Below are 721 nucleotides of genomic sequence, written 5' to 3' on the forward strand. Positions count from 1 at the left end.
TTTCTTAAAGGGAACTGCGCAAGTGCGCGGTCGGTGCGCATAGTTATAGAGCTTGGTATATATATATATATATATATATATATATATATATATATATATATATATATATATATATATATATATATATATATATATATATATATATATAGACAGAATAAGGGTTGGCAGTCAAGAAAACCTCGGAAAGCAAAGGGGATAATGCGGTAGGTCATAGAGACAGATGAAGCATTATTTGAGTCAGACAGAAAGTGGTGAAAAAATGCTCGCCGGGTGGGATCCGAACCCACGACCTCCAGAATACGCGTCTGGAGCGATGACCACTGCGCTACCGGCGGGGCTGCTTGCCCACCACTTGCTCGGGTATTTATGTTTAGGTATTTTTGTTTCCTGCACTTGGGGGTGGTAGCCAGCAGCACTCGGACTACTCGGGGTGAAGGGGACCTTCTTTTTAACCCCCGGACGCTTTTATAGGTGCGGAAGGTGTGCTACAGTGCACCCTTGTTAAGAAAATACGACAGCGTATTGGGGAGAGGAAACAGGGAAGTAGAGAGCACTGTAGAGGGCGCGTTCTCTTTCTCTGTCACCCGCGAGCAGTGGGTATTAGAGAATAGGATACTACGGGAACTTCAAAATGGGTTTAGAAAAGAAGAATAGATGACAACTTCTTTGTAATAAGCCAATCCATAGAGGTGGCAAAGATGCAAAATCCCCTCTTTGGTCG

The 721-nt window shown here is 43.3% G+C and overlaps 1 non-coding gene across 1 annotated transcript; it reads right to left on the reverse strand.

The window, feature by feature from the left end:
* Nucleotides 1–262: 262 nt before the first annotated feature.
* On the reverse strand, nt 263–335 carry Trnat-cgu (transfer RNA threonine (anticodon CGU)). The gene has a single exon. It is a non-coding gene; the product is annotated as a tRNA-Thr (tRNA).
* Nucleotides 336–721: the final 386 nt, after the last annotated feature.

This window comes from Haemaphysalis longicornis, unplaced genomic scaffold (genome assembly GCF_048455015.1).
Source record: "Haemaphysalis longicornis isolate Haplotype H1 unplaced genomic scaffold, Haemaphysalis longicornis Haplotype H1 scaffold_1, whole genome shotgun sequence".
Lineage (NCBI taxonomy): Eukaryota > Metazoa > Arthropoda > Arachnida > Ixodida > Ixodidae > Haemaphysalis > Haemaphysalis longicornis.